The following is a 9,365-nucleotide window of genomic DNA, read 5'->3' as shown; positions in this document are numbered from 1 at the left end:
TTTTTTTTTCAGCAATAAATAATCAATATAATGCACTTACCTCCTTCAGCTGTAGGATATGTTTTGGTCGTAACGGTTCATCCAGCAATAAGGAGGTAGCATTAGATATCCTGTGTTAGATGTCTGTTAAATCACTGTGGCCCTTGATTTTCAGGAGGCTGGGCTAGAAACTGAATCAAGGACTTCCTGGGCATCCTGAAACTAAAGAAAGTGAGGCACCTGACTTGTACTTTCAGCCCTAATGATTTTTAGCCTTATCCTCCAAAATGTGTCAAACCAAAAATAGCAATATTTTTTTTAAAAACTTTTTATCCTTTGAATAGATTCTGAATGAAAACCTTCTACGTTTGTATAGGCCTGTGTGAGTAAGGTAGATGTGGGATTATCTCCACAGGCACTTCACATTTTAATCGTGTGAGTATTATAACTAATGGTTGTTCTGCCGAGGCCGAGTCACAGCACCAAAAGCATTACTCAGAACATTTCCCTAGGTATTCCAACATGTTTGGAGAGGGTTGGGGAAGGGGGGGTATGCACATTATAGTGGTTAAGGGTATGGCTATGGAGATAGGCTTTCAGCTGTCAAATTCTGGCTCCACTTTTTTCTAGGCTATCTATCAAATAGTGCCCTAGTTTTCTCACCCATAAAAAGGAGGCTAATTATCATACCTATTCATAATGTTGTCATGAGGCTTTAATGAGTGAATGTACGGCATTTAGAGGAGTTGCCAGCCTGTTGTCGGTGCCCAGCAAACATCTCTCCTTTACGTAGCTGACTATTTTACCCCAGCCCAGGGTCTGCCTTGCCGTAGTTGTGGACTGCTGTATTATGTTGAAGAAGATGTGTTACCTCATTGAGGCCCCTGAGTCAGGTTGTTGAAATCAGATGTTTGCAAAAAGGAACCTAAGACCCATTTTTTCTCTGATGAAATTTTAACACCAGAAAACTTCCTGAAAAATTAAGGAACAGGGAAGCCGTCTCTCCTGGTCTCTTGGAGTTGTATTGATATATTAATTTCTAGGGCTCTGAAGGATCACATGAAGATACCTTGATCTCTGAAGTTTCCTCTAGCTCTCAAATTACAGCATCATGACTACTACTTTCGTATTAGGAAGATGATATTGATTTCCATGGAATATGGCAAAGCAAAGTGACTCCCTTGGAGACAGAAACAGTGACTCTATCCCCTTCTCCATGAACTCAGTCAACTGAAATGCCCATTCAGGCTCCCCAGCTGCTTTCAGCTTTTTACCACCAGAAGTTGGTCTTGCAAGAGGAGCCCAGGAACTCCTGTAGATGTGTCTTCTCCTGTGATTACTCATGTTTTCAGAAAAATATTTTTTTCTGTGAAAGGAGATGACATACAAGAATTTAAATGAAAATGAGATTTAATAGCACTTGTTATTAAAATAAATCTCTTGTACCTTCTTAAAGTGTTTATTTTGTTGCAAAATAGTTTGGCCTAAAAAGAACACAGTATGTGAGTCTTATAAAGTCTAAGGCTGAAGAACTTATTTATACTTTGTGACCACGATGTCTGTAGTAGAAGAGAGGGTATGTGTGTGTGTACAGTCTGTAACTTGTAAAGATAAGATAGAAACTATATCACGCTAACAGTTCTCATTCAGCTACACTTATGCTTAGTTATCTGTTGAATAACTGTATCTCTTGTGGCCTTATGTAAAATAATAGATCAAATTTTCCCAGTTCTTTATCCGGTTTGAGGCCTTTTCAAACCACTAAAACATCAATGTACTATTACTTTTATGTCCTGAAAGGGTTAATGTAGGTTTCATAAAGGGTCTAATTTATGTATAAATGGCATCTTTATCTAATAGTATCTTTTCATAGGAATTACTTGGCTTTGTAGAATAGCCTTTATCTTTCCACTTTTGGTTAATTCAGTTGAATTTCCCCCAGACTACACTGTTTCATTCTAATTGCAGTTAGTCCCTTACCTTACAAATGAGTTTCCAAAAACTCATTGGTTATTTAGAATTTAGAAGGTACTTTTCAAAAGAAAAATACAAACTACAAATGTTGTGTGTGTTCCCAGAAAAGCTCTCGGAAGCCACCTTAACCCATCAAATGCCCAGTGCTCCTGGCCCTGTCTGGCAGAACCAAGAGTAGCAGAGCATGTGAAGAACGTGTGCATTCCCTGGTCCAGGTTGGGAGGCCGAGAGCTAATTCAGTAGCAGGTCTGTTAGTAGGAGTGAGGACTTTCCTGTTTTCATTCTGCCAACCTAAAAGGAAGTGAAGTGAAATTGTAGACCAGCTGCAATCAGCAACAGTGACCATCATTGTTTGGGTTGGGGGTTTAGGGCAGAAGTGTTCAGCAGCAGGGTAGTTGTGTAATTGGGGTTTAGACATCAAGATACAGGCGGAGGAAAATGAAGAGAAGAGTGGTTTGAGTCGTGAGGCTGTGGTGGGGGTGGGATGTTAGGATGAGCAGGTAGTAGAGACTAAGAGCTGGGTTAATGGTGCGTGGAGACCTGAAGCTAGATTAGGTTTAAAGGCTTCTGCAACCCTCACCACTCAGAATTTCAAAGTCAGAAACAGATTCAAGCTCACCCAGGTAGGATTGCTTGGTAAAGACAGTCATTTGATTCACTAGAAGCCTTTACAAGAAATAACTATGTTTTCTGCCATTCTTTTTGGCCCTGAGACTCTTGCTGAGTGAGAAAGAATGAGGAAGACCAAGGGAGAGTCTTGGTAGAATAAGGGAAGGATTGGGAAGGTACAGCAGAGGTCCTCAGACAGTGACAAAAAGGGATTTCAACTGTGGTTTTCCTCTGTTCCTAGCTCTTGCGATAGGGTTTGAGGAACTTGAGAAAGAGAAAGAGTTTTTGAAGCTCAAATGGAAGGGAAAGTAAACTCCTGGTGGAAGGGATGCCAGCAGCAGGATGTCTCCTGCATCTCCACCACGACATAGCCACATGTCGCTCACAGGTCAGATGAACCTGGGCCTCCTGGATCTGGCTTCTCTGAGTTTCCAAGTTTCCAGGGAATTGTCTTTGGTGGAAAGGAAGCAATTCTCATATGTTTTTTTGGGGGGAAAAAAAAGCAGATGACTTTCTAAGGGAAATATTTTAATCTCAGAAATGAAATTTTATATCAAGTATACTGCATGTGGGAGATTCTCAGCACTTGATAAGGCTTCCTCCTCCTGTCTTGAGTGCCCTTCTCTGCCCAGCTCCCCCAGTGCCTTCCTCCCTGTCTTCAGCACCATGTGCTACGTGCTCCAGGAGACCTTTCCTGAACATGTGCCCCATGCAGACTGGGCCAGGCTCTGAGAAACACATTCATAGCATATTTCACTGCTGACTTTTGTTATTTTTACCATATGTCACTATTTTAAGTATATAACTCACTGAAAAACTCCTTGTTAAATGGTTATCTTCCCCATTGAGTGATCAACTTCATAAAGACAGGGACCAGAGGGTGGCTCCTATAGCTTAAGCGACTAAGGCACCAGGCACATACACCAGAGCTGGCAGGTTCAAATCCAGCCTGGGCCTGCCAAACAATGACAACTACAACAAAAAAATAGCAGGGCGTTGTGGTGGGCATCTGTAGTCCCAGCTACTCAGGAGGCTGAGGCAGGAGTTGGAGATTGCTGTGAGCTGTGACACCACAGTACTCTACCCAGGGCGATAGCTGGAGGCTCTGTCTCAAAAAAGAAAAAAAAAAAGACAGGGACTAGAAATTAACTACTGTATCCAGAGCCCAGTACAGTGCCTCACACTTAGGAGATGTTCTACAAGTATTTGTTATGAACTATGAAGAAGCAAAAATTATGCATCTTAATATGTCTGTATATAAGGAGATATCCTTTAATGCATACATTTGACTATAAAAAACTGCAAGATTCCACTTACAAGAGGTATCAGAGTGGTCAAATTCATGGAAACCAAAATTAGGGTGGCAGTTACCAGGAGGTGAGGAGGGCAGAAAGAAGAGGGCATCTGAAGTCGTTTCAGATTTGCAAAAGTAAAAATGTTTGAGGTCTGTTTACGTAATTGTCAAGTATACTTAAGACTACTGAACTACGCTCTTAGAAGTGGTTAAGATGGTAAATTTTATGTTGTGATTTTTATAATAATTTTTTTCATTAATTTTTTTTTATTGAATGGTAACTATGTACATTAATGCACTTCTAGGGTACAGTGTGGTGTCTTCACATGCAATCCGAAACACTTCCATCTTAAAATAAGGAAAAAAGTCTTTATATTTGAATATTCTGCTAGTTTTGGAAATTATCGTTATTGTTTACCTCTTTTTTTATTTCATATAGCATAACTGTGTACATTAATGCAATCATGGGGTACAGTGTGCAGTTTTCATATATATTTTGAAATACTCTCATCAAACTGGTTAACATAACCTTCATGTCATTTTCTTAGTTATTGAGTTAAAATGTTCATACTCTGCTTTTAGAAAGATTCACTGTACTCTTGTAAAATAAACCATAGAGGTGACCCCACCAATCATCCTCCCTCCCCTCATCCATCCCCTTCCCCTCCCCTCTCCCACCACCTTCCCATATTCTAAGGCTATAATTAGGTTATGACATTCCTATATAAGCTATGAATTAGTTTCAAAATAGGGCTGTGTACATTGGATACTTTTTCTTCCATTCTTGAGATACTTTGCTAAGAAGAACTTTTTCTAATTCCATCCATTCCATATACATATGAAGGAGGTAAAGTCTGCATCTTTCTTTAGGGCTGCATAGTATTCCATGGTGTACATGTACCACAATTTATTGATCCATTTGTAGGTCCATGGGCATTTGGGCTTCTTCCATGACCTAGCAATTATGAATTGGGCTGCAATAAATATTCTGATACAAATATCTTTGTTGTAATTCTATTTTTGGTCTTCTGGATATATACCTAATAAAGGAATTACAGGATCAAATGGCAGGTCTATTTTTAGTTCTCTCAGGGTTCTCCAGATGTCTTTCCAAAAGGAACGAATTAATTTGCATTCCCACCAACAGTGTAGAAGTGTTTCCTTTTCTCCACATCTATGCCAACATCTCTGGTTTTGGGATTTTGTGATGTGGGCTAATCTTACTGGGGTTAGGTGGTACCTCAAAGTAGTTTTGATTTTCATTTCTCTGATGATTAAGGATGGAGAGCATTTTTTCATATATCTGTAGGCCATGATCCTCTCTTCTTTATAGAAATTTCTATTCAAGTTGCTTGCCCACCCTGAGATGGGATCGCTTGTTTTTTTCTTGCTAATATGTTTGAGTTCTCTGTGGATTCTGGTTATTAAACCTTTGTTGGAGACATAACCAGCAAATATCTTCTCCCATTATGAGGGCTGTCTACCCACTTTATTTATTGTGTTCTTGGCTGTGCAGAAACTTTTTAGTTTGATCTAGTCCCAAAAGTGTACTTTTGACATTGCTTCAATTTCCTGAGGGGTCTTCTTCATAAAGTTTTTGCCCAAGCCGATTTCTTCAAATGTTTTCCTTACACTTTCTTCTAGTATTTTCATAGTTTCATGTCTTAAGTTTAAATCTTTAATCCAGTGAGAGTCTATCTTAGTTAATGGTGAAAGGTGTGGGTCTAGTTTCAGTTTTCTACAGGTCGCCATCCAGTTAGCCCAGTACTTTGTTAAATAGGGAATCTTTTCCCCACTCAATATTTTTAATTGGCTTGTCAAAGATCAGATAATGGTAGGTGGCTAGATTTATCTTTTGGCTCTCTATTCTGTTCCATGCATCTACCTCTCTGTTTTTGTGGCAGTACCATGCTGTTTTGATCCCTATCGATTTATAGTATAGTCTGAGGTCTGGTAATGTAATTCCTCCTACTTTGTTTTTGTTCCTGAGTAATGTCTTTGCTATTTGAGGTTTTTTCTGATTCCATATAAAATGAAGTATTATTTTTTCTGAATCTTTAAAGTATGACAGTGGAGCTTTAATGGGGATTGCATTAAAATTATATATTTCTTTGGGTAGTATTGACATTTTGACAATGTTGATTCTTCCCAGTCATGAGCATGGTATGTTTTTCCATTGGTTAACATTTTTGTTTACCTCTTAATTGTATATTCTTCAAGAGTCTAGATTTAGAATTTTAAAAATTACTTTGCATATTTTACAATATTATACATATATTATATAGGCCTATTTGAGATATTTAAAAAATATTTGATTTAGAAATAGTATAAAATCACTGACAGCATTAACTTCTTCAGTGTTAGTTAACACAGGCTGTATTGGTGTTCATAAGAATATTGTCATGTTTCATAAAAACATTAATCTTTGATAATTTACTTTTAATAATAATAGAGTAAAACCTTTTAATTGCTGTCATCAGAAGTTGGAGTGTTCTAACCAATTATTTTATAATAGAAAGAACTAGAGTCTAACAAAATACAGTTAACATTAAAATGGCAATGTTATCTTTTTTTAAAAAAAAAAGTATCGTAAAAACTAATCTGGTTGATGATAGATACACCTACTTTTACTTATTTCTCTTCATTTTAACTCTTTTTTTTATTTTAGCATTCTACACTAGCCCCCATATACAAGGTACAGTTGAAGTTTTGTTTTATTTTTTTCCCCTCATCAGGATTTTAGGTAAAGAATAGTAAGATATTATATCACTTAAAAGTATATTCAACGAAACTGTAATTGAATTTACCTGTTTGATATTTGTGGAATTCAGCACAACACCGTTGCCTGGGGGTGGGCATGGAGTACTCCTGAGCCCAGAGCTTCTCTGGCTCCTTTCTAGGCCTTCAGCCTCACCCTTGACCTGTGTTATCATTAATTAAATTTCCATACCACCTTACCTGATATTTCAAACTGCCTCTATTATATCTTCTTATCTTTATATTCGGTTCCTCTCCCCCTTTTTTATTTTTCCCATTTTTTTTTAACCACACAGGAGTTCAAATTGCAATTATACACATTCTGTAGTATTTTATTTTTTGTATGTCTCACAATGTTGCCCAGGTTGATTTTGAACTCCTGGCCTCAAACAATCCTCCTCCCTCATCCTCCAAAAATGTTAGGATTACAGGTGTGAGCCACCAAGTCCAGCCCTCCCACTGACTTTTTAAAATTCCATTTGAGACACCCAGCACATGCACATAAATAATTTCCCTAAACCCATGTGCTTCTCCCACTCTTGGAAGAAGATCCTGACTCTTTCCTCCTTTCCATAGCAAAACCTATTTAAACCTACTAGTGACCTACATCATTAATCTAGCAGACAGGTTTTTAGTCAGGTTGTTAGTTTTCTATTGTCAAGATAATGCTGTGTAATTATCAATGGTAAAATTTCAAGCTCAAACAGTCCTGAAGTTAAGTAAAGCACCTATTTGGCTCCGTGACTGTGAGTCTGCTCCCTTGTCTCTCTTCTGCCTGGGACTCACTGACCAGACCAGACATGTTCTTCTCATGGGGAGAGCAGAAGCACAAGAAAGTAAGTGGAAATGCTCACAGCATTTTAGTGATGAATCTACAGTCACATAGTAAAGAATGGGAATGCTTGGAGAGGTAAAGAATTGTAGCCAATAAGACAATCTATACACCAGTAATCTTACCTGCCTCTGTGGTAACAGGGAGTATTGTGGACCTTGGCCTTCTTTCTGAAAGACCCTTTTCTTCAGTCTTCCATGATAAAACATCCCCTTCCTTTTTCTCCCATCCCTCTGGGTTACTTTGTTTAGTCTTCTTTGCTTGTTCATCTTCCTTGAGACTTAGTAGGAATTTCTCAAGAACTGGTACCACCCTCTCCCCATCTTTAAAAAAACATATATGGCCCTTTACTTCATGTCATCATTATTTTGAAGCCAAATTGGGACTGAAATAAAGATGAACCATAACTGCTTAAATTTCTCCCTCAGTCCAGAATTGTATATCTAACTTCCTGCTTTATAGTTCATCTAAGATATTTTAAAGACCCTCAGATTCAACAGAAACCGAAATTTAAATGTAAAGCATTCCTACTATATACCTATTCTACCTTAAACTTCTCTAGTGCTCCAAGCTCAGTGTATCATATACCACATCCATTGAGTTATAGAAGCCAACAAAATAAAAATCATCCTTAACATTATTTTTTATTGCTAAGCCTGGTTAACTTTTTGCCTAAATCATCCTAGAATCCATCTGCATCTTTCTTTCTGTACGATTCCTACCTAGTCTAATATGTCACCCTCAATCACATGGACCATTGCAATATCTCCTGAACCTCATCCCCTGTGGCCCTTCTCTAATAATGGACCCTTCTTTTAAAAATACTTCAGTGGTTTCCCATCGAATGGGCAGAGACAAATGGCTGACAGACATATATACATTTTTGTAGCTATTTTATTCCGTGCCCTGCTTAGTTTAGTTCCCCCAAAAGAATGTCATGAAGCAAAGATTTTGTAGATCATTTGTTTGGAATGTAAAGCCCAAAAATAGGAGTAAGGGAGTAAGGAGAGTAAGAAAAGAAGGAAAAGACAACACAAAAACGCTTTTTGGACTTTGTCTTTATAGGCAATGGTGGTTTGATCTGTATGGGATCTCTGGAAGTTTGTAGAACAGAACCCACAATTACATGCCTGAAAAGCAAGCAGCTGTTTGCACGTATCCACTGGCTTCCCACTGTTAGAGGGGTGCACACATGTACATTTGGCTTTCTGCACTTCAAGCCACACTTGAGCACATCTTGCCTGCCTGTACCTAGCTAACCCCTACTTAGATTTCAAATCTCACTTCATTCTTGTGGCAGAGAACTCTTGCCCCTAAATGTAAGAGGTTCTTCTAGTCTTCCCAACGAGACCCTATGCCTCTGCTCTACACCATGTACATCTCTGTTGTAATGATGATTGCAGTGATTAGTTTGCATTTTGCTGTGTGATCACTTCATTAATATCTTTCTACCCCCTGGACTAAAGACCAGGGTTGATGTCTGCTTTTGATCTTCATTGCCTTGCCAGCACCTGATCTAGGATCTATTACATAAAACACATTCAATGTATTTTCTTTTCCTTCTCATTTGTTTGCTTGTTTATTTTTGAGACAGAGTCTCACCCTGGGTAGAGTGCAATGGCATCTATCTCTTGGGTTTACATGATCCTTTTGCCTCAGCCTTCCCAATAGCTAGGACTATAGGCACCCTCCATGAGGTCTGGCTAGTTTTTTCCATTTTTAGAAAGAAAAAAGAGATAGGGTCTTACTCCTGCTCAAACTGATCTTGAACTCCTGAACTCAAGCAATCCACCTGCCTCGGCCTACCAGAGTGCTAGGATTACAGATGTTAGCCACTATGCCAAGTCTAGTCAATATATTTTCTTTCTTTCTTTTCTTTTCCTTTTTTTTTTTTTGAGACAGAGCCTCAAGCTGCCCCCC

Source organism: Otolemur garnettii, unplaced genomic scaffold, assembly GCF_000181295.1.
Source record: "Otolemur garnettii isolate 467f Iridium unplaced genomic scaffold, OtoGar3 scaffold00025, whole genome shotgun sequence".
NCBI classification, from domain to species: Eukaryota; Metazoa; Chordata; class Mammalia; order Primates; family Galagidae; genus Otolemur; species Otolemur garnettii.
Note: the sequence above shows the minus strand (reverse complement) of the source record.